The following is a 25,284-nucleotide window of genomic DNA, read 5'->3' on the forward strand; positions in this document are numbered from 1 at the left end:
ACTCTAGGCCGGGCGCATATCTCTTAGATTCCCTAACAGAATCTTCGTGGTATAAGCTAGATAGATGGCGGCATTCATGGGAATCCGGAAAGTATAACATTGTCTGTGGGATTCTGAGTAGGATTCTGGAATTGAATGACTGTGACGAGCTTCAAACTCCTGAGGCTGGGCGTTAGTGATAGACGCAAAAGAATCACTGGATTCTATTTCGGCTTGATCGAGAACCGACAGATGGATAGCCGCGCTGTGACAGGGTGCGTTGAACATTTCCACTGAGAGGATGGGAGGTAGCCACTGACAACAGTGAAACCCTTGCTTAAGCTTGCCATGGAAAGGAGTAGGAAGGATTGGATGAAGACAGTAGGAAAGCAGAGAGACGGAAGGGACCAGCATCTTCATACTCTTATCTGAAATTCCTACCAATGAATTACATAAGTATCTCTATCTTTATCTTTATGCGTTTATCACCATATTCATTTGAGTCTGCCTGACTAAGATTTACAAGGTGACCATAGCTTGCTTCATACCAACAATCTCTGTGGGATCGACCCTTACTCGCGTAAGGTTTATTACTTGGACGACCCAGTACACTTGCTGGTTAGTTGTGCGAAGTTCTAGTGATCACAATTTCGTGCTATCAGGTAGACTGAGGTGTAGTCCGATAAACCCATAGTACTTGTGGGAGTTCTTCAGCCCAGGCTCCCTTCGCATCTTGCAACCTTTTCTTCAACCGTGCTAGTATGACTTTGTTGGCTACCTCGGCTTGTCCATTCGCTTGTGGATGTTCTACCGAGGTGAACTGATGCTTGATCTTCATAATGGCTACCAGGTTTTTGAAGGTTGAGTCGATGAACTGTGTGCCATTATCAGTGGTAATGGAGTGAGGTACTCCATACCTTGTGATAATTTTTTGTAGAGAAATTTCTGACTTCTCTTGGCGGTGATGGTGGCCAATGGTTCTGCCTCGATCCACTTCGTGAAGTAGTCTACTCCCACTATTAGGGATTTTACGTGTTCAGGTGCCTGGGGAAAGGGTCCTAATATGTCCAATCCCCATTTTGCGAAAGACCATGGAGAAGTTATGCTAATGAGCTCCTCGGGGGGAGCGACGTGGAAGTTTGCATGCATTGGCATGGCTGGCACTTCTTCACAAATTTTGTGGCATCTTTCTGCAAGGTCGGCTAGTAGAACCCGACTCGGATGAGTTTCTTGGCTAAAGACCTAGCTCTGAGATGGTTTCCGCAGATACCATTGCGGACCTCCTCTAAGACTTCTACTGTCCTTGAGGTTGGGATGCACTTTAATAATGGTGTTGATATCCCCCTTTTATAGAGGATGTTTTTCACCAAAGTGTAGTTTTGTGCTTCCCTCCGGATTTTCTTGGCCTCTTTTTCCTCTTTCGATAGGATGTCAAATTTTAGGTATTCGATTAATGGGTTCATCCATGTGAGGTCTAATCCAGAGACTTCAAGGACGTCTTGCTTCGCTTCTATTTTTGACACAGAGGGTTCTTTGAGAGTTTCTTGGATCAGGCTTTTATTATTCCCCCTGGCTTGGTACTTGCTAGCTTGGAGATGGCGTCTGCTCTGTTATTGAGATCCCGAGTTATATGCTTGACCTCGGTTTCTGCAAAGCGTCCAAGATACTCCATGATTTTGTCCAAGTACCTCTTCATATTGGAGTCTTTAGCCTGATACTCTCCATTCATTTGAGAGGTCACCACCTGAGAGTCACTGAACATGACTACCTTGGTTGCACCGACTTTTGCTGCCAACTTTAATCCTGCAATCAATGCTTCATATTCTGCCTGATTGTTAGAAGCTGGAAAGTCGAATTTGAGGGAGACTTCTATTTGCGTTCCCCCTTGATTGACTAGTATTTTGCATGCACCGCTTTCGATTTTGTTAGAAGATCCATCTACATATAGCTCCCATGTAGTGGATTCTTCCTTTTAATGTCCTGCGTATTCTGCTACGAAGTCGGTGAGGCATTGGGCTTTTATTGCCGTCCGAGTTTCATACTGTAAGTCGAACTCGGATAGCTCTATTGACCATTGAACCATTCTATCCGCAATATCCGTCTTCTAGAGGATTTTCTTCACGGGTTGGTTCGTTCGAACCTTTATTGTATGAGCTTAAAAATAAGGCCGCAATCTCCGAGAGGCTACTATTAAGGCATATGCAAACTTCTCATGTTTTTGGTACCTTAATTCAGGGCCTTGTAGGACTTTTCTAGTGAAATATACATGATGCTGCCTGACCTCGTCTTCCCGTATTAGAGCTGATGCTACAGCTTTGTCTGTTACGGACAAATACATGACGAGTTCTTTCCCAACTTTAGGTCGGGTCAGAATGGGAGGTTGGTTTAAAAACTTTTTGAATTCTTGGAATGCTTATTCGCACTTAGGAGTCCATTCGAACTTGCATCCTTTTCTTAGTAGAGAGAAGAGTGGTAGGGATCTCAATGCTGACCACGCCAAGAACCTGGAAAGGGCGGTAAGTCGGCCGTTCAGCTGCTGGACCTCTTTTATGCAAGTCAGGCTTTTCGTTTCTAAAACTGCTTTACACTTGTTGGGATTTGCTTCAATTACCCTTTGTGTAAGCTTGAATCCTAGAAACTTTCCTGCCTCCACTGCAAAGGTGCATTTTGCAGGGTTTAGCCTCATCCCATACGTCCTTATGGTGCTGAAGACTTGTGAAAGGTAAGTTAGGAGGTTGGTTTCATCCTTGGTTTTTACTAGCATGTCGTCTACATAAACTTCCATCAATTCCCCAAGGTGAGGTGCAAACACCTTATTCATCAGCTTTTGATATGTGGCTCCATCGTTTTTTAGTTCAAAGGGCATAACCAGATAGTAATAGTTTGCTCTAGGCGTGATGAATGATGTTTTCTCTTGATCCGGCTTGTACATCGGGATTTGATTGTATCCCGAGTATGCATCCATAAATGACAAGTACTGATACCCTGAGCTGGAGTCAACTAGGGTATTGTTCATACCCTGGGTCGAGCTGTCCGACCCGGGATGCTTGACGACAAGTCGACCGACCTCTTCAGGTCACGACTAGCCGACCTCTTCTTTTAGAGCTCGGCCAAATCACCAAGAAAAGCCCGAAAAGGGCCCAACAGAGGAACACGACCCAAATCCTAAGGCAGCCCAAACCTATAGAGATAAGAGCGGTACCCTTAAAGATAAGATGACTTCACCTGAAGATAAGATAAGATAAGATAACTTTCTTATCTCGAAAAAGGTCACTCCTCATCGTTATAAATACACTGGAGTACCCAACTATAACTCATACTCTGATTCTACTAAAAACCTGCTTAATACCCTTGCTAACTTAAGCATCGGAGTCCCTTGCAGGTACCACCACCCTCCGGTGATGAAGGATCAGCACCACCACCAAGTCCAACAAGTCGGACGCGGCGGCTCTGGCCCCCATCATCAAGTTGGACACAACAGCTCTTACCAGTACAGAAGAACTCGTCCGAGATCGACCTACAATTTCAGGTAACCCTCGAAATATTGGCGCCATTGCCGGGGAACCTGGAAGTCATCCCACCATGATGGCAGACAACCTGGACAACGACCACAACTCTGATGTGGAGAATAGAACACCACATAAGAATGTGCAGGTTGCACTAGACAATACTTCTCAACCTAACAAAGACAAGGACTCCCCAAGCACGGGACCCATGGAAGCACTTCAGGATCGCCTAAAACAACTCGAAAAAGAGGTCGAATATCAGCGGGAAGCCGAGAAAGACCTACGGAGGGAAGTTAGGTGACGCCGCGAATTAGAAGACAAGCTCCAAAAGCCCGAAGCTGATCTCAAAACTAAAATTACTCAATCCAGTCACGAGGATAATTCCCGTAAGGACCAAGACCCATTCACCAAAGAGATCATGAAGGCTAAAATCCCAAAAAACATCAAACCTCCCGATATGACTTTATATGATGGCACATCAGATCCCAGCCATCATCTCAGCAAGTTTTGAAGCAGAATGTATCTCATTAATGCCTCAGATGCAACTCGGTGCAAAGCTTTCCTGACCACCTTAACAAACGCAGCAATTAAATGGTTCGATAATCTGCCCCCCAGGTCCATCTCAAGCTTTGATGACTTAGCCAAAAAGTTTCTAGCCAGATTCTCCATCTAGAAGGACAAAACTAAACATGCCCCAAGTCTACTAGGGATCAAGCAAGGAGATCGGGAAAGTCTTCGTAGCTACATGGAGAGATTCAACAAAGCATGTTTGGACATTCAGAGTCTGCCAACCGAAGCAGCCATTATGGGTCTCATCAATGGCCTACATGAGGGACCTTTTAGTCAATATATATCAAAGAAACATCCCACATCTCTGAATGAAGTACAAGAACGAGCAGAAAAATACATCAATATGGAGGAAAACTCTCGACTAGGAAAAACCCCAAAATCCGGATTCTCCAACTCCTCCCGAGATAAAGACAAAGATTCCAAGAAAAAAGACGATCCGCATGGAGAGAAGATTAAAAAATACCAAAATTACACCCCTCTCTGGGTGTCTCTTGTGGAAGTTTACAGAGAAGTATGCCTGATGAGTGGATAATTTATACACTTTTTGGCATTATTTTTAGGTAGTTTTTAGTAGGATCTAGCTACTTTTAGGGATGTTTTCATTAGTTTTTATGCTAAATTCACATTTCTGGACTTTACAATGACTTTGTGTGTTTTTCTGTGATTTCAGGTAATTTCTGGCTGAAATTGAGGGACCTGAGCAAAACTCTGATAGAAGGCTGACAAAGGACTGTTGATGCTATTGGATTCTGACCTCTCTGCACTCGAAAGGGATTTTTTGGAGCTCCAGAAATTCAAATGGAGCTCTCTCAACGGCATTGGAAAGTAGACATCCAGAGCTTTCCAGCAATATATAATAGTCCATACTTTATTCGAGATTTGACGATGTAAACTGGCGCTCAACGCCAGTTCCATGCTGCATTCTGGAGTCAAACGCCAGAAACACGTCACGAACCAGAGTTGAACGCCAAAAACACGTTACAACTTGGCGTTCAACTCCAAGATAAGCCTCAGCTCGTGTAAAGATCAAGCTCAGCCCAAGTACACACCAAGTGGGCCCCGAAAGTGGATTTCTATATCAATTACTTACTTCTGTAAACCCTAGTAGCTAGTCTGGTATAAATAGGACTTTTTACTATTGTATTAGATATCTTTGGTCTCAGTTTTATTTTATTATTCATCTTAGGATACTATTGATCATGTTTTGAGGGCTGGCCATTCGGCCATGCCTGAACCTTCATCACTTATGTATTTTCAACGTTAGAGTTTTTACACACCATAGATTAAAGGTGTGGAGCTCTACTGTACCTCAAGTTTCAATGCAATTACTACTATTTTCTATTCAATTCCGCTTGTTATTATTCTAAGATATTCGTTGCACTTCAACTTGATGAATGTGATGATCCGTGACACTCATCATCATTTTCACCTATGAACGCGTGACTGACAACCACTTCCGTTCTACCTTAGACCGGGCGCATATCTCTTGGATTTCTTAATCAGAATCTTCGTGGTATAAGCTAGAATTGATGGCAGCATTCATGGGAATCCGGAAAGTCTAACTTTGTCTGTGGTATTCCGAGTAGGATTCTGGAATTGAATGACTGTGACGAGCTTCAAACTCGCGATTGTTGGGTGTGAGGACAAACGCAAAAGAATCAAGGGATTCTATTCCAACATGATCGAAAACCGACTGATGATTAGCCGTGCTGTGATAGAGCATTTGGACCTTTTTCACTGAGAGGATGGGATGTAGCCAGTGACAACGGTGATGCCCTACATATAGCTTGCCATGGAAAGGAATAAGAAGGATTGAAGGACGGCAGTAGGGAAGCAGAGATCCAACAGGGACAAGCATCTCCATACACTTATCTGAAATTCCCACCATTGAATTACATGAGTAACTCTATCTTTATTTTCTGCTTATTTATTATTAATATTCAAAAACTCCATAACATTTATTATCCGCCTAACTGAGATTTATAAGATGACTATAGCTTGCTTCATACCAACAATCTCTGTGGGATCGACCCTTACTCACGTAAGGTATTACTTGGACGACCCAGTGCACCTGCTGGTTAGTTGTGCGGAGTTGTGACTAAGTGTGATTCACATTGAGAGCGCTACCAAGTTTTTGGAGCCATTGTTGATGATCACAATTTCGTGCACCAAGTTTTTGGCGCCGTTGCCGGGGATGGTTCGAGTTTGGACAACTGACGGTTCATCTTGTTGCTCAGATTAGGTAATTTTCTTTTTATTTTCTTTTCAAAAAGTTTTCAAAAATATTTTTCAAAAATTTTCCCTTTGTTTTCTAAAATTATTCCAAAATTTTTAAGAATGAATTCTAGAGTTTCATAGTAACATGTTGAAGCCTGACTGGCTGTAAAGCCATATCCAAATTCTTTTGGATTGAGGCTTCCAACCATCAGCATAAAGGCAAGTTAATTGAAATATCAGCTGTTGTATGACTGATTTATATCCTAAAGCTGGCTGGCTATTAAGCCATGTCCAACCATTGGGTTGGAGCTTTAGGCTAAACATTGAAAGATTCCTGGAATTCTTCTTAAAAATTTTGAATTTCTTATTTTCTTTTTCCTATATGTTTTCGAAAAAAAAATATACAAAAATCCAAAAAAAAATATATAAAATAAAAAAAATCAAAAATATTTTGTGATTCTTGTTTGAGTCTTGGGTCATGTTTTAAGTTTGGTGTCAATTGCATATTCATATTGTTCTGGCATTTTTCGAAAAAATTCATGCATTCATAGTGTTCTTCATGATCTTCAAGTTGTTCTTGGTAAGTCTACTTGTTTAATCTTGATAATTTCTTGTTTTGTGTTCTTTGTTGTTTTTTATATGCATTTTTGCATTCATAGTGTCTAAACATTAAATATTTCTAAGTTTGGTGTCTTGCATGTTTTCTTTGCATCAAAAATTTTTCAAATTCATGTTCTTGATGTTCATCATGATCTTCAAAGTGTTCTTGGTGTTCATCTTGACATTCATAGTGTTCCTGCATGCATCATGTGTTTTGATCCAAAATTTTCATGTTTTGGGTCATGTTTGTGTTTTTCTCTCTCGTAATAAAAAATTCAAAAATCAAAAAAATATCTTTCCTTTTCTCTCTCAACATTTCGAAAATTTGGATTGATTTAGTCAAAAATTTTTAGAATTAGTTGTTTATTGTAAGTCAAGTCAAATTTTCAAATTCTAAAAATCTTATCTTATTAAAACTTTTTCAAAAATCAAATCTTTTTCATTTTTTAAAAATTTAATGTTTTAAAATATTTTTCAAAAATCTTTTTCTTAGTTTTATCTTTATTTTTGAAAATTATGCTAACAATTAATATGATTGATTCAAAAATTCGAAGTTTGTTACTTTCTTGTTAAGAAAGGTTCAATCTTTAAATTCTAGAATCATATCTTTTAGTTTCTTGTTAGTTAAGTAATTAATTTTAATTTTAAAAATTAAATCTTTTCTAACCATATCTCTTTAATCATATCTTTTCATTTTATCTTTTATATCATATTTTTTTCAAAATTTTATCTTTTTTCAAAAATTTGATTTTAAAATATTTTTTCTAACTTCTTATCTTCTTATCTTCTTATCTTTTCAAATTTGATTTTCAAATCTTTTTCAACTAACTAATTAATCTTTTTGTTTGTTTCTTATCTTTTTCAAAACCACTTAACAAATTTTCTCTCTCTAATTTTCAAAAATATCTCCCTCTTTTTCAAAAATTCTTTCTTTAATTAATTAATTGTTTTAAATTTTAATTTTAATTTTATTTCTTATCTTTATTTTTCAAAAATCATTTAACTCCTTTTTAAAATTTATTTTCAAAAATTTCTCCCTCTCTCATATTATTCTATTTATTCATTCATTTACTAACACTTCTCTTCATCTCAAATCATTGCCCTTATCCTCACCCTTGTGTTTAGATTCTCCTTTCTTTATCCCCTTTCTTCTTCTACTAATAATAAGGAACCTCTTTACTGTGACATAGAGGATTCCTCTTCTTTTTCTGTTCTCTTCTCTTTCATATGAGCAGAAACAAGGAAAAAGGAATTCTTGTTGAAGCTGATCTAGAACCTGAAAGGACTCTGAAGAGGAAACTAAGAGAAGCTAAATTACAACAATCCAGAGACAACCTTGCTGAAATTTTTGAACAAGAAAAGGAGATGGCAGCCGAACCCAACAACAATAATGCAAGAAGGTTGCTTGGTGATTATACTACACCTACTTCCAAGTTTGATGGAAAAAGCATATCAATTCCTGCCATTGGAGCAAACAATTTTAAGCTGAACCTCAACTAGTTGCTCTAATGCAACAGAACTGCAAGTTTTATGGACTTCCATCAGAAGATCCCTACCAGTTTTTAACTGAGTTCTTGCAAATCTGTAAGACTATTAAGACTAATGGAGTAGATCCTGAAGTCTACAGGCTCATGCTTTTCCCTTTTGCTGTAATAGACAGAGCTAGAGCATGGTTGGACTCTCAACCTAAAGATAGCCTAGACTCCTGGGATAAGCTGGTCACGACCTTCTTGGCTAAGTTCTTTCTTGCCATATTCTCATTACAAATGGTAGACAAGTCAGTAAGACAAGCTTATGGATTGGTAGAGGATGTGTTGGTAAAGGTTGAAGGCCTTTACATCCCTGCTGATTTCATAATCTTAGACACTAGGAAGGAGAAGGATGAATGCATCATCGTTGGAAGACCTTTCCTAGCCACAGCAGGAGCTGTGATAGATGTTAACAGAGGAGAATTAGTCCTTCAATTGAATGGGGACTACCTTGTGTTTAAGGCTCAAGGATCTTCTTCTTTAACAATGGGGAGGAAGAATGAAAAGCTTCTCTCAGTACAGAGTCAAACAAAGCCCCTACAATCAAACTCTAAGCTTGGTGTTGAGAGGCCATAGCTAAACTCTAAGTTTGGTGTTGAATCCCCACATCCAAACTATAAGTTTGGTGTTGGGAGTTGATGAGCGGATAATTTATATGCTTTTTGGCATTGTTTTTTGGTAGTTTTTAGTAGGATCTAGCTATTTTTAGGGATGTTCGCATTAGTTTTTATGCTACATTCACATTTCTGGACTTTACTATGAGTTTGTGTGTTTTTCTGTGATTTCAGGTAATTTCTGGCTGAAATTGAGGGACCTGAGCAAAACTCTGATAGAAGGCTGACAAAGGACTGCTGATGCTATTAGATTCTGACCTCCCTGCACTCGAAATAGATTTTCTGGAGCTACAGAACTCTAAATGGTGTGCTCTTAAAGGCGTTGGCAAGTAGACATCCAGAGCTTTCCAGCAATATATAATACTTCATACTTTATTCGTGATTAGATGACGTAAACTGGCGCTCAACGCCAGTTCCATGCTGCATTCTCGAGTCAAACACCAGAAACACGTCACAAACCAGAGTTGAATGCTCAAAACACGTTACAGCTTGGCGTTCAACTCCAAGAGAAGCCTCAGCTCGTGGATAGATCAAGCTAAGCCCAAGCACACGCCAAGTGGGCCCCGGAAATGGATTTATGCATTAATTACTTACTTCTGTAAACCCTAGTAGCTAGTCTAGTATAAATAGGACTTTTTACTATTGTATTAGATATCTTTGGTCTCAGTTTTATTTTATTATTCATCTTAGGAGACTATTGATCACGTTTTGGGGGCTGGCCATTCGGCCATGCCTGAACCTTCATCACTTATGTATTTTCAACGGTGGAGTGTCTACACACCATAGATTAAGGGTGTGGAGCTCTGCTGTACCTCAAGTTTCAATACAATTACTACTATTTTCTATTCAATTCCGCTTGTTCTTATTCTAAGATATTCGTTGCACTTCAACTTGATGAATGTGATGATCCGTGACACTCATCATCATTCTCACCTATGATCGCGTGACTGACAACCACTTCCGTTCTACCTTAGACCGGGCGCATATCTCTTGGATTCCTTAATCAGAATCTTCGTGGTATAAGCTAGAATTGATGGCGGCATTCATGGAAATCCGGAAAGTCTAACCTTGTTTGTGGTATTCCGAGTAGGATTCTGGAATTGAATGACTGTGACGAGTTTCAAACTCGCGATTGTTGGGCGTGATGACAAACGCAAAAGAATCAAGGGATTCTATTCCAACATGATCGAGAATCGACAGATGATTAGCCGTGCTGTGACAGAGCATTTGGACCTTTTTCACCGAGAGGATGGGATGTAGCCATTGACAACGGTGATGCCCTACATACAGCTTGCCATGGAAAGGAATAAGAAGGATTGAAGGAAGGCAGTAGGGAAGCAAAGATCCAACAGGGACAAGCATCTCCATACACTTATCTGAAATTCCCATCATTGAATTACATGAGTAACTCTATCTTTATTTTTTGCTTATTTATTATTAATATTCGAAAACTCCATAACATTTATTATCCGCCTAACTGAGATTTACAAGATGACTATTGCTTGCTTTATATCAAAAATCCCTATGGGATCGACCCTTACTCACGTAAGGTATTACTTGGACGACCCTGTGCACTTGCTGGTTAGTTATGCGGAGTTGTGACTAAGTGTGATTCACGTTGAGAGCGCTACCAAGTTTTTGGCGCCATTATTGATGATTACAATTTCGTGCAACAGTGCCACACGGAAAAGATTCCACCACCTTGTCCACTTAAAAGCAAAAAGGGAGGAGAAAATCGGACGGAATATTGCGAATACCATCGAATATATGGACATCCCACCAACAAGTGCTTCGACTTGAAGAATTTCATAGAGAAATTGGTAAGAGAAGAGAGACTAGATCGGTACCTAGCCAGCAAGGCAGATGAGCCCAGAAAGAGAAGAAGAGACGAAGAGGTCGGCTGAACAGAACGACCACCTTGTACCCCGGAGAGGCATGTTCACATGATACCTTGGGGATTCGCGGGAGGAGAAATCTCCAAATCATCTCGCAAAAGACACCTCAAAGAAGTATACCACGTCGAGGGAGGAGAAGAGGCACCCGACCTCCCTACTATCACCTTTACTAAAGAGGACGTAGCTGGCGTCATCTCGGGACATGACGATCCCATGGTCATCACTATCATATTGGCCAATGCTAATCTCCACCGAACACTGGTGGACCAAGGAAGCTCGGCCGACATTTTATTTAAAACAGCCTTCGACAAACTCGGCCTAGAAGAAAAAGAGCTTAGAGCATATCCAGACAGCTTGTTTGGACTTGGAGATACCCCAATCCAACCACTTGGATACATCTCGCTACACACAACCTTTGGAAAAAGGAACCGGTCTAGGACCCTCAACATAGACTACATCGTGGTCGACGTGAACTCAGCCTGCAATGACTTAATAGGTCGGACAACTCTAAACCAGCTCGGAGCAGTAGTCTCAACTCCACACCTATGCATGAAGTTCCCAATCGGAGACGGGATTGCTACGATAAAGAGAGACCAGAAGACAGCTCACCGCTGTTACAACGAAAGTCTAAACCTCACAGGCAAAGGAGAAGAAATCCACACCATCGAACTCAGAGGAGTCCGAGGTCGAGAAGAATTCCGTCTAAAACCAGAAGGCGAGATAGAAAAAGTCCAGATCGGAGATGTTTCGGACAGAACAACCAACATTGGCGCAATCCTTAAATAAGATGTAAAAAAGTCCCTCATACAGTTGTTAAAATTTAACGTCAACCTCTTTGCATGGAAAGCTGCAGACATGCCGGGCATAGACCCCGCACTAATGTGCCACAAACTGGCAGTATATCCAGGGTCTCGACCAGTACAGCAAAGGTGTAGAAAGCTCGAACCAGAAAGATCCCAAGCTATCGAAGAACAGGTACAAGACCTACTGGAGGCAGGATTCATCAGAGAGGTCAAATACCCATTATGGCTAGCCAACGTGGTCTTAGTGAAAAAATCAAATGGGAAGTGGCGGATGTGCACCGACTACACTGACCTCAACAAAGCCTGCCCAAAAGATCCCTATTCACTCCCAAGTATCGATACTTTGGTGGACACCTCGTCCGGCTACAAGTACCTCTCATTTATGGACGCTTATTCAGGATACAATCAAATCCCATTGTATCAGCCCGATCATGAAAAAACTTCATTTTTAAGTCCCAAAGCAAACTACTATTACATCATCATGCCCTTCGGACTAAAAAATGCATGAGCTACCTACTAAAGGTTAGTGAACAAAGTCTTCGTAGAGCACATCAGAAAAGTAATGGAGGTATATGTAGACGACATGTTAGTAAAAACACAAAACAAGGAGTCGCTACTGTCCGACCTCGCCCAAGTATTCAATACCATAAGAAAACATGGCATGCGACTTGATCCTACAAAGTGCACCTTCGCGGTAGAGGCTGGCAAGTTCTTGGGTTTTATGCTCACACGAAGAGGAATCAAGGCAAACCCAGATAAATGCCAAGCTATACTTGACATGAAGAGTCCGACATGGGTTAATGGGGTACAACAACTCAATGAAAGATTGGTAGCCTTGTCCAGATTCCTAGCTGGATCAGCAATAAGATCTCTCCCCTTCTATGCCACCCTACAGAAGGGAAAGATGTTTGAATGGACAGTGGAATGCAAACAAGCCTTCCAGGATTTCAAAAGATTCCAAGGACAACCACTTATTTTAACCTCGCCACGGGAAGGAGAACTGCTTATATTGTACCTCGCGGTAGGAAATCGGGCAGTAGCTTCGGCACTGATACGAGAAGATGACAGCGGACAGCAACCCATATACTTCATCAGCAAAGCACTACAGGGGTCTAAATTGAACTGTCAAAAAATAGAAAAATTCACCTATACTCTCATACTAACATCTTGACGACTTCGCCCATATTTCCAGGCCTACACCATCAGGGTTCGGACCAACCAGCCCATAAAAAGCATTTTACAGAAAACAGACTTAGCAGGAAGAATCTTGTAATGGGCAGTCGAGTTATTCGAATTCAACCTTCAGTATGAAGCTCAGATAGCCATCAAATCATAGTATCTGGCCGACTTCATTGCAGAGTTTACGGACACCCCAGAAATCCCTACAAAATGTAATCTCTACGTAGACGGTTCCTCAAACAAAACCGGAAGTGGCACAGGCGTGATAATAGAGAGTGATCAGGGAACTCAAATCGAACTTTCACTCAAATTTGGGTTCCCTGCCTTAAACAACCAGGCTGAATATGAGGCACTACTAGCTGGTTTAAAGCTGGCTAAGGAGGTTGGAGCTCAAAAGCTTACCATCTTCAGCGACTCACAAGTACTCACCTCACAAATAACAGGGAACTATCAAGCCAAGGATCCCACCATGAAAAAGTACTTGGACAAAACCAGGGAACAGCTCGGACAACTCGGGGAATATGAGGTCCACCATATACATCGGGAACAGAATGCTCGAGCTGATGCACTCTCAAAACTAGCCAGCACCAAACCAGGGGGCAACAATAGAATCCTCATCCAGGAGATGTTGCAGAACCCGTCAATCTCGGAAGAAGAAAAGGTCCTAGCCATAACACTTCTGGATCAACTGATGGATGACTCCCATAATTAACAACCTCAAAACAGAAACACTCCCTACAGATAAAAAGGAGGCAAAGAGGTTAAAATGGGAGGCACAATACTACACCATCATAAACAATACTCTATAAAAGAGAGGGATTTCAACACCACTATTAAAATATGTGCCGACTTCCAACACAAGAGAAGTTTTAGAAGAAGTACACAGTGGCATCTGTGGCAACCATCTCGGAGCACAGGCTCTTACCAAAAAGTACTCCGGGCCAGATTCTATTGGCTGACTCTACAAAAAGAAGCAACATAATTCATAAAGACATGTCCACCATGTCAGAAACATGCCAACTTTCACATCGCCCTGCCAGAGGAGCTTATCGGCATAACCTCACCCTGGCCATTCGCAAAATAGGGACTCGACCTTCTCGGTCCTTTCCCTCAAGAATCTAGACAAGTCAAATTCTTCAGCGTGGGGGTAGACAATTTCATAAAATAGATTGAGACGGAACCCCTAGCTAATGCCACTGCCCAAAGAAGTCAGAAATTCTTATATAGAAACATTGTCACAAGGTTTGGGGTCCCAAACTCCATCACCACAGACAATGACACTCAATTTACAGATGCATGCTTTAGGAAATTGGTGGCTGATCTGAACATAAAACACCAGTTCACATCCGTAGAACACCCCCAGGCCAACAGACAAGCAGAAGGGTCCCCATAAAATCTCTTTGTATTAAGATGGGGAGGTTCCCTCCAAATATCCTCCGACACAGTTACAAAGGCCTGCTTGACCTCATCAAGCATCTCCCATGAGTATCGGGACACTATAACATTCTTTTGCCAACACAAAGGGAAGGCATGTTCACCATTCGCCTCTAAGAAAAAAGGTCGAGCTCCCTCAACAGCTCAAACCTTGAAAAAGTAGTTCTTAAAGTCCCTAAAGGACTCATCATACAAGGAAAAGAATTTGTGCCCATGGGCAGACCTGAAAGAAACCTAAGAAGTTTTATTTTTGGTTGTCCCAGGCTTGGTTAGAGCAAAGAGATATAGAAAGAGAGTTTGGGAAGGTGTGACATCTAATTCTTGGCAGGGCAACTGAAAGATCTTGATAAAACCCCAAGTGTTCGGATGGAGCTGGGATGGAGCAACGTTACACAACCACAACAAGTCAGTCTCGATGGAAGTAAAAGGGAAAGTAATGTTCAGCTGGCTGAAAAAATAGTCATAGGCATAAAAGAAGGGACGCTCCCCCTAAACCAAGGTCGGGAAACAAACCTTCTCATCAGAATCAGGTGCTACAAGCTCAAAATCTGTCTCCTGGGCAGGACTACTACAAATTCTATGACATTTTTTTAGCTCTACACAGAACTCAACATTTACCACGGAGACACACATCAACACGAGGGAGTCCAGCCAGTCGGACATACCCTTAGGAATCTTGGAAGACGTCTCAACAATATTTTTGCGAGAAGACATGGCCAACTAGTCTTACAGCAAGAAAAAGAAAATGGATTACTAACCAAAACAGCTTGGGCGACATGAAAACATCTCGGACAAATATGACTTCGAGCAAATAAATAGTAAAAGGAAAACCCCAAGAAGCACACCAAGGTCCAGGGGCATCCTTTGGAGGCAGTGACAGAGTAAGAGCTCAGAAAAAATCTACAAGGCTAACATCCCAACAAAACTCTCAGCAAAGAAAATAACTCTCTTCCAACAAGCAACGTCCCGAGAAGAAAAAGATGAAAATCAAAGCAAAATCATCAAAAAATCGTCGTCTCTTACAAATCTATCAGCAAAACTATCAACAGGGCGAAAGTCATCAAAGGAGTAACCTTTTTCAAAATAAGATAGGATAAGATGACTTCACCTGAAGATAAGATAAGATAAGATAAGATAACTAATCTCCAGAAGGGTCACTCCTCATCATTATAAATACATTGGAGCACCCAGGTATAACTCATACTTTGATTCTACTAAAAACTTGCTTAATACCCTTGCTAACTTAAGCATCGGAGTCCCTTGCAGGTACCACCACCCTCCGGTGACAAAGGATCAGCACCACCACCAAGTCCAACAAGTCGGACACGGCGACTCCGTCCACCATCATCAAGTCGGACACAACAGCTCCGACCAGTACAGAAGATCTCGTCCGAGATTGACCTACAGTTTCAGGTAACCCTTAGAATAGGCATTGTTCCAGAGGTTACCTGAAATTGTAGGTCGATTTCAGACAAGATCTTCTGTACTGGTCGGAATGGAGGTATCCGATTTGTAAGACTTGATGGAGGTGCTGATTCCTTCGTCTTCGGATGGTGGGGGTACCTGTATGGGACTCCGATGCTTAAGTTAGCAAGGGTATTAAGCATGTATTGAGTAGAATCAGAGTATTTATAATGGCGTAGAGTGACCTTCTTAGATAAGATAAGTTAGTTATCTTATCTTATATTTTTCTTATCTTATCTTTATCTTATCTTCAAGGGAACCGCCCTTCTCTCTGTAGGCTTGGGCTGCCTTAGGATTTGGGGCGTGTTCCTCTATTTGGGCCCTTTTTTGGGCTTTCCCGTGATTTGGCTGAGCTCTTTGAGAAGAGGTCGGTTTGTCCTGACCTGAACAGGTCGGTCGCTTTGTCTGTAGAACATCCCGGGTCAGACAGCTCGACCCTGGGTATGAACAGTGCCCTCCTCGAGCTCGGTCTTCCTTCGGAGGTAGAGCCTTAGTTTTTAGGACTTCGAACCTTCTCGGATGGAGCCGAACTCGAGAATTTTGTCGACTTCATCTTTGTAGAGTTCTTTTGAATGTGAAACATTTCGCTTCCTTTGAGAGCGTGCGCTTTTGTATTAGCGTCCTAGCCCTTGGAATGTGTGAGGGTTTAAATGCCCTATTTAATTGGTTTTTAATGCCCCTATTTTCTCTTTGTTTTCTTTATTTCAAATTTTGTATCCAAGAGACGGTTTTCCTTTTCCCGTAACTTCCCTTCTTTTTTGCCGTTTCATGTTCTGCATTACTTATTTTCTTCCTGTGACATTTTGGCATTCGCTGGTGCTTCTGCTTCGCGGTCAATCCTTGCTACTCTGCTCTTCAGCCTTTCCCTTCAAGAGCTTTCCTCCTTCTTCCAGGTTGGATTTGTTTTTGATTCTTTGATGACGCTCTGATTTTGTATATTGGAAAGTTTTGAACCTTTTCATTAGTTTTTGTACTTGGTTTATTGCTGTGATGCCTATTTCCTGGTCTTCTTTCGTCCTTATGTATGCTTTGGGTGATTTTCCTGATTCTAGCTTCTTTTTAGGGTTGATTTCTGTGTTGCTGTTTCGAAAAAGGTTGCTCATTTGATAACTTGTTTGCTTCATTGATGATTTTGCTATACTGGTTGATGATTGTTCTTTGATAGAGATGATGGTTTTTGATGAATTTTTTCTGAGTTTTCGCCTTTTTCTTCTCGGAATGCTTGTTTTGTTTGAAAAGAGGGTTTTATCTTTGTAGCTTTTTCTGGGACTTCACTCTGTCATTGCCTCCAAAGGATGCCTCTGGACCCTGTTGTGTGCGTCTTGGGGTTTTCCTTTTACTATTTTTGTGTGCTTAAGGTCGCATTTATTCGAGTTGCTTCCTTTTTGTCCGAACTTGCTTTTTGAGGGGTTAGTAACCCGTTTCCTTTTCTTTGTAGGATTAGTTGGCCATGTCGTCTCACAAAAACATTGTCGAGGCATCCTCTAAGGTACCTGAGGGGATGTCCGAGTGGTTGGATTCCCTGGTGTTGCTGTGTGTATCCCTAGCTAATGCAGAATTCTGCACAGAGCTTAGAAAACACCATCCGATCTGTAGTAGTGAGAATCAGGAACGCAACTATGAGTTGGTGGAACCCGATTCGAATGACAGGGTCTGTTTTCCTACTTCGATCCAGGGAGAGCGTCCTTTCTTTTATGCATACGATTTCTTCTTTAGCCAGATGGATATTACCCTTCCTTTTACTTCCTTTGAGACTGACTTGTTGTGGTCTTGCAACGTGGCCCCATCTCAGCTTCATCCAAATTCTTGGGGCTTTATCAAAATTTTTCAAATGGTTTGTCATGAGTTTGGTGTTAAACCCTCTTTAACCCTTTTTCTGTATCTCTTTATGTTGACCAAGCCTGGGACTACAAAAAAGAAAGCTTCTTGGATTTCTTTTAGGTCGGCCCAGGGACATAAAGTCTTCTCTATGTATGATGAGTCTTTCTGTGATTTTAAGAATTACTTTTTCAAGATCCGAGCTGTTGAAGGAGCTCGTCCTCTCTTCCTGGATGAGAAAGGCGAGCCTCGTTTTCCTTTAGAGTGGCAGAGGAATGTAGTTGTGTCTAGGTATACCTGGGAGATGTTAGACGAGGTCGAGCAGGCCTTTGTCGCTGCTTTAGAGGATATTTGGGGGGAGCCTCCTCATCTTGAGACCAAGAAGTTTCTGGGGGATCCATCCTTGATTCGCGATGTGCTGGGTATTTTATAAAGTGTACTCCTATGTCATTTATTTTCTGCTTTCCTTTCTGGGTATTTATAAGTCGTTTGTATTTTTCTTATTTTTCAGAGATGTCGAAGAATAATGACTCACTGAAGGCCTTTAAGAAGGCGAGGAAGGCTACTGCGGCTCAGAACGTTCCGGCCAAAGTGACTGGGGAAGGGTCCTCCCAAGTTTTATTGAAGCCGTCTGTCCCGAGCTCTCCTGGGCCGAGGAGGATGATCCCGACTCCCTGGGTTCATTTGGTTGACCCGCCTTTGTCTTCACTGGGTACATCTTCTCCTCCAGTTGTTCCTCCTCCAAAAAGACCTCGGACTGTCGAGCCATTTAATCTTGGTGCTCCGGATTTTGATGCGGTTGGGTTTGTAGACCAACAGATTGCTCCTTATTGTGTCATGCCTACCACGATGTATCCATTCTTCATCATTTAGAATTTATTACTCAGAGTGGTATTACTCTGGCACACATGGGAGTGGCTTTATACCGAACTGCTCAAGATCTTCCTATTCATGCTACCAAGGCTTTTATGGAGGAGGCGAAATCAGAATTTGACCGAATTAAGGGTTTGAAGGAGGAGGTCGAGGTGAAAGTGGCCGAGCTGAAAAAAGAGTTGAAGGGGGAGAAGGCCCGGGCTGTTGGCCTGGCGGCTGCTGCGCAACTGGCCGAGGATACGGCTCAAACACACAAGGATAGCTATGTTACTACCTATAGAGAGGTTATGGAGCTCAGGAGTAGGTTAGAATATGTTCAGGCCAATTACTCTGAACTTCAAAGTCATCTCGTAGGTAGTGTTACTGCGGCCTATGAGAATCTGAAAGAACAAGTTCGGGTTATCGCCCCGGGAGCTGATCTTGCCTTATTTAGCTTGGATAATGTTGTGAAGGATGGTAAGATTGTCCTTGACGATCCCGATGATGATGATGATGTCGTGCCTCCTCCGGTCACTTCTGCCAAAGCCTCTGTTGTCCCGCCTTCCTCAACCTTGGCAGTTGAAGCTACACAGCTGGAATCTGATCCAGACGTCTAGATTTTGAACCGGGATGATGGGACAGTGGACGCATTTCCCCTTCAGACTTGCCCTCCTTCTCCCCAAGATGCTGCTACTGGGAAGCCTTTGGATCCTCTATAACTTTTCTGATATGCTTATGTATAGCCCGGTTTTTGTGGGCTTTTGAACTCTTTACTTTTGTAAGTTTGTGATCTCTGACTTTGGATGCTCCAATTGCTACTTTAGCAACTTTATTTTGAAAAACAAAATAGTTTCTCTTGCTCTTGGGGTCAGTTTCAAGTGACCTCTTGAGTCTTCTTTTATGGTAACTGCCTTGTTTCTTTGTGATATGCTTGCTTGCAGCTTTCTTTAGCACTTTGCCTGGAATCTTCAGAGTGTTTTTTATTTGACCTCTTTCGATTGCCTTTGTGCTTTGTTTATTTTTTGCCTTAGTTGAAGTGTCCCTTTTAAGGCTAGTTGTTTGTTTGAGTATTCTTTGATAGAATACTTTATAGATCGATTTTGGCGAGGTCGAGGTCTTTCGGGTCGAGTTATCTCCCCTCTGTTGGTTGATTCTCTCAGTTGATCTTTTCTTGAATTATTTCTAGTAACCCCTCGGGTGTACTTTTTATAACTTTTTGTAGCTTTAGTTCGGCTTCTTCATGTCGGTCCCTGTTCCGTTACTAGGTAATCCTTTTTCTTGGATCTTGTTCAGATCTCTTTTAGGGGTTTACCTTTTGTAACTTTATTTTTTCCGGGCCGACTTCGTCATGTCGGGCTTTGTCGAGTTACTTGATAATCCTCTTTCTTGGACCTTGTTTAGGTCTCTTTCAGGGATTTATCTTTTGTAACTTTATCTTTCTGGGCCGACTTTGTCACGTCGGGCCTTATCGAGTTACTTGATAATCCTCTTTCTTGGACCTTGTTTAGGTCTCTTTCAGGGATTTATCTTTTGTAACTTATCTTTCCAGACCGACTTTGTCAAGTTGGGCCTTGTCGAGTTACTTGATAATCCTCTTTCTTGGACCTTGTTTCAGATCTCTTTCAGGGATTATCTTTTGTAACTTATCTTTCCGGGCCGACTTTGTCACGTCGGGCCCTGTCGAGTTACTTGATAATCCTCTTTCTTGGACCTTGTTTCAGATCTCTTTTAGGGATTATCTTTTGTAACTTTTTGTAGGAGTCCGACTTCCTCATGTCGGGCTCTTCAAAGTTATAGTAATCCTCTGTTATAGGGTTAGCCAGACCATTTTCCAAGGCTATACTTATAACTTGAGTTGTTTTGGCTGGTACGACTTTTGTGTCGGCCAGTCTTTAAGTTATTTTATAGCATCCATTTTATTAGGACCTCGTCAGGTCCTTTCTATGGATCACTTTCTATAACTTCTTGCATTATTCTGTTTTCATCTTTGCCGATTTTGTAGATTTTGGGTTTTAACCCTCGTTTTTATCATGATCGCGCCGTGAATTCTGTTTTCACTTTTTGTCGATCTGTAGCTTTATAATCGGGCGATGAATGTTTTCAGAATAATACGACTAGAGCATTTATAGAGAATCTGAACAAATTTTTTTGAGAAAGAATGCAAATATACATGAGGAGTTAATTTCCTAAATCGGGTGATTTGTAAGTCTTGGCGGGGCGCCTTGTTAAAAAACGTTTTCTCAGGAAAAAGAGTGTGCCTTGTCCAAGATCTTTTATCACCCGTAGCTATAGTACCGTTGGTGCAAGAAATCACAATCACACTTTTGCAATTCCGCACAACTAACCAGCAAGTGCACTGGGTCGTCCAAGTAATACCTTACGTGAGTAAGGGTCGATCCCACGGAGATTGTCGGCTTGAAGCAAGCTATGGTTATCTTGTAACTCTTAGTTAGGATATCAATAATTCTCAGATTTAATTGTAAAAAGTAAAAGAACATGAAATAAATACTTGTTTTGCAGTAACGGAGAACAGGTTGAGGTTTTAGAGATGCTATATCTTCTGAATCTCTACTTTCCTACTGTCTTCTTCTTCATGCACGCAAGGCTCCTTCCATGGCAAGATGTATGTTGGCTTTCACCGTTGTCAATGGCTACCTCCCATCCTCTCAGTGAAAATGTTCAACGCGCTCTGTCACAGCACGGCTATTCATCTGTCTAAGGTAGAACGGAGGTGGTTGTCAGGCACACGTTCATAGGTGAGAATGATGATGAGTGTCACGGATCATCACATTCATCAAGTTTAGGAACAAGTGATATCTTAGAATAGAAGCAAGCGTGATTGAATGAAAAAGCAGTAGTAATTGCATTAATCCATCAAGACACAGCAGAGCTCCTCACCCCCAACCATGGGGTTTAGAGACTCATGCCGTAGAAGGTACAATTGAGAGCGCGCCAATTGGGCTTTTGTAGCTCCAGAAAATTTACTTTGCGTGCAGGGAGGTCAGAATCCAACAGCATCTGCAGTCTTTTTTCAGCCTCTAAATTAGATTTTTGCTCAGGTCCCTCAATTTCAGCAAAAAAATACCTGAAATCACAGAAAAACACATAAACTCATAGTAAAGTCCAGAAATGTGATTTTTAATTAAAAACTAATAAAAACATAATAAAAACTAACTAAAACATACTAAAAATATACTAAAAAAATGTCAAAAAGCGTATAAATTATCCGCTCATCAACCGTCTTAGGTTGCAGGCGTGCCATGACCTGGGAAGCTCTCACCCGTCTAGTTCGAAAAGCCTGTAATAGCCTTTTCCCAGCACTTCTACGACTCGGTAGGGTCCTTTCCAGTTTGCTGCCAGCTTTCTTTGTCCCAATCAAATTGTTCTGATGTCATTTCGTATTAGGATGAGGTCATCCTCAGTGAAGGTCCGTCGTATTACCTTTTGGTTATACCTGGAGGCCATTCGTCATTTTAGCGCCTCTTCCCTTATCCAGACTCTTTCTCAGATTTTCGGAAGTAAGTCGAGCTCTTCCCTTTGAAGTTGGTGATTGGCTTTCTCGCTAAAGTGGATCACTCTGGGTGACCCTTGTTCGACCTCCACTGGGATCATCGCGTCCACTCCATATGCTAATCGGAAGGGTGATTCCTTTGTGGTGGAATGTGGCATCGTTCGATATGCCCATAGAACCTGTGGGAGTTCCTCAGCCCAGGCTCCCTTTGCATCCTGTAATCTCCATTTTAACACTGCTAATATAACTTTGTTAGCAGCTTCAGCTTGCCGATTGGCTTGGGGGTGCTCAACAGATGTGAATTGTTGTTTTATATTCAGGTCGGCCGCTAGTTTTCTGAATCCTGCGTCTGTGAACTGGGTACCATTGTCTGTAGTGATGGAGTATGGAACTCCAAACCTTATGACGATATTTCTATATAGGAATTTTTGACTTCTTTGAGATGTGGCATTGGCCAGGGGTTCTGCCTCGATCCATTTTGTGAAGTAGTCTATTCCTACTATGAGGAATTTGACTTGTCTTGATCCTTGAGAAAAAGGTCCGAGGAGATCGAGTACCCATTTTGCGAATGTCCAAGGTGAGGTTATGCTGATGAGTTCCTCTGGCGGAGCAGTGTGAAAGTTGGCATGCTTCTGACATGGTGAGCGTGTCCTTACAAATTCTGTGGCTTCTTTTTGTAGAGTTGGCCAATAAAATTCTGCCCGAAGTACTTTTTTGGCGAGTGCCTACGCTCCGAGGTGATTGCCATAGATGCCACTGTGTACTTCTTCTAGGACGTCTTTTGTGTTGGAAGTCGGCATGCATTTTAGCAGTGGTATCGAAATCCCTCTTTTGTATAGAGTATTATTTATGAGGGTGTAGTACTGTGCTTCTCGTTTTAACATCTTTGCCTCTTTCTCATCTGTGGGAGAACTTCTGTTCTGAGGTAGTTAATAATGGGAGTCATCCATCCCTGATCGTGACCTGTTATGGCTAGGACTTTTTCTTCTTCTGAGACTGATGGATTCTGTAGAATTTCTTGTATAAGGCTTCTATTGTTGCCTCCTGGTTTGATGCTGGCTAGTTTTGAGATTGCATCGGCCCGGGCATTTTGTTCTCGGGGCATGTGACGAACCTCGTACTCTCCGAGTTGTTCGAGCTGTTCCTTGGTTTTGTCCAAGTACTTTTTCATAGTGGGATCTTTGGCTGTGTAGCTTCCTCTTATTTATGAAGTAACTACCTGTGAATCACTGAAGATGATAAGTTTTTGAGCTCCAACCTCCCTAGCCAGCTTCAAACCAGCTATTAGTGCTTCATATTCCGCTTGATTGTTTGAGGCAAGGAACCCAAATTTGAGGGAGAGTTCGATTTGGGTCCCCTGGTCGCATTCAATTATTACGCCTGCGCCACTTCGTGCTTTATTTGAGGAGCCATCCACATATAGATTCCATTCTGCGGGGATTTCCGGTGTGTCTGTAAATTCCGCGATGAAGTCGGCCAGATATTGAGATTTGATGGCCGTCCGAGCTTCGTATTGAAGGTCAAATTTGGACAAGTCGACCGCCCATTGCAAGATTCTACCTGCCAAGTCTGTTTTCTGTAAGATTCCTTTTATGGGCTAGTTGGTCCGAACTTTAATGGTGTGAGACTGGAAATATGGGCGAAGATGTCGAGATGTTATTATGAGAGCGTAAGCGAACTTTTCTATTTTCTGGTAGTTCTGCTCGGATCCTTGTAACACTTTACTGATAAAGTATATGGGTTGTTGTCCACTGTTGTCTTCTCGGACCAGTGCTGAAGCTATTACCCGATTTCTCACTATGAGGTACAAAATGAGTGGTTCTCCTTCTCGTGGCTGACTTAATATAGGTGGCCGTCCCAGAAATTTTTTGAAATCTTGGAAGGCTTGCTTGCATTCAGTTGTCCATTCAAACTCCTTTCCCTTCCTTAGAGTGGCATAGAAGGGGAGAGATCTTATTGCTGATCCAGCCAGGAATCTTGATCAGGCTACCAACCGCCCATTGAGTTGTTGTACTTCTTTGATACAAGTCGGACTTTTCATGTCGAGTACGGCCCTGCACTTGTCCGGGTTTGCCTTGATTCCTCTCTGTGTGATCATAAAACCCAATAATTTACCATCTTCTACTGCGAAGGTACATTTCGTGGGATTGAGTCGCATGCCGTGTCGTCTTATGGTGTCGAATACTTGTGTCAGGTCGGATAATAACATCTCTTCGTTTTGTGTCTTCACTAGCATGTCATCTACGTAGACCTCCATGATCTTTCCGATGTGATCCGAAAAAACTTTTTTCATTAATCTTTGGTAAGTGGCTCCCGCGTTTTTGAGACCGAAGGGCATAACAATGTAGCAGTAATTTGCCTTTGGGGTTAAGAAAGAGGTTTTTTCTTGGTCGGGTGGGTACGTTGGGATTTGGTTATATCCCGAGTATGCGTCCATAAAGGAGAGGTATTTGTATCCGGAGGAGGCATCTACCAGTGTGTCGATGTTTGGGAGCGGATAAGGATCTTTTGGGCAAGCTTTGTTGAGATCGGTATAGTCGGTGCACATTCTCCACTTCCCATTTGACTTTTTTACCAAAACGACATTAGCAAGCCATAGCAGGTATTTGACCTCTCTTATGAAGCCTGCCTCTAGTAGAGCTCATACCTGTTCTTCCACCGCTTGAGAGCATTCTGGTCTTAACTTTCTGCGCCTTTGTTGTACCAGCCAAGATCCTGGGTAGACTGTTAGCTTGTGGCACATGAGTTTGGGATTTATGCCTGGCATATCTGTGGCCTTCCACCCAAAGAGGTCGGCATTGTCGCGTAGGAACTGTATGAGTGATTCTTTTATGTCCCCTTTTAGGAGTGTGCCGATGTTGGTTGTTTGGTCCGAGGTGTTCCCGATCTGGATTTTCTCTATTTCTCCTTCAGGTTGTGGGCGGAGCTCCTCCTGCCTCCGAACTTCACCGAGCTCAATTGTGTGGAATTCTTCTCCTCTGCCTCTGAGGTTAGACTTTCGTTGTAACAGCGGTGCGCCATCTTCTGATCTACCTTTATCGTGGCTAGTCATCCTGCAGTTGGGAACTTCATGCATAGATGCGGAGTCGAGATTATTGTGCCGAGCTGATTTAACGTTGCCCGACCTATTAGGGCATTGTAGGCTAAGCTTACGTCGACAGTGTTCTTGACTGACTTCCTTTTCCAAAAGTTGTGTGGAGTGAGATGTATCCCATCGGTTGAACTGGGGTATCTCCTAGCCCGAACAGGTTTTCCGGATATGCTCTGAGTTCTTTTTCTTCCAAGCCGAGTTTGTCGAAAGCAGTTTTGAATA

Source organism: Arachis duranensis, chromosome 6, assembly GCF_000817695.3.
Source record: "Arachis duranensis cultivar V14167 chromosome 6, aradu.V14167.gnm2.J7QH, whole genome shotgun sequence".
In the NCBI taxonomy this organism is placed as follows: Eukaryota; Viridiplantae; Streptophyta; class Magnoliopsida; order Fabales; family Fabaceae; genus Arachis; species Arachis duranensis.